We start from the raw sequence: 577 nt of genomic DNA, 5'->3' as shown, positions 1-577 counted from the left end.
CTCTGGTCTGGTTTCTTTTTTTCTTGCTGCTCCGTTGGAACCAACAAAGCGTAGGAGCTACTCTCGCAGGAGGCTGAGTTCAGCATAGCCGCCCCATGTGAGGGTCCTTAACGTACCTCACCTGTTGGCCCTTCTGGGATGAATTCGTTCATGGTTTTTATCAGCTGGTTGAATGAAAGCAGCTTTTTCTTCTACACTAGTGGTTCTAACTCTGGATGCACATCAGAGTCACCAGCAGAGCTCTAAAAAGTTACAAATACCTGCATCTTAACCCCCACAGACTTGGATTTGAATGGTCTGGGGTGAGGCATTAGGATTTTTTAGAATCACCTGGAGATTTAAACACACAGCTATGGTTTTAAACCACCTTTCTAAGAGAAGAGAAAGTGTTAGTCACTCAGTCATGTCCGACTCTTTGTGACCCCATGGACTGGCTCCTCTGTCTGTGGGATTCTCCAGGCAAGAATACTGGAGTGGGTTGCCATTCCCTTCTCCAGGGGATCTTCCCGACCCAGGGAAACAAACATCCCCAATATATTGCAAAGTTTTTCACAAAGGCTGGGAGTGAATGAATGAG

The sequence above is a fragment of the Cervus canadensis genome, chromosome 5 (genome assembly GCF_019320065.1).
Source record: "Cervus canadensis isolate Bull #8, Minnesota chromosome 5, ASM1932006v1, whole genome shotgun sequence".
In the NCBI taxonomy this organism is placed as follows: domain Eukaryota; kingdom Metazoa; phylum Chordata; class Mammalia; order Artiodactyla; family Cervidae; genus Cervus; species Cervus canadensis.
The sequence above is the reverse complement of the archived record's forward strand: the minus strand, read 5'-3'. Positions refer to the sequence as shown.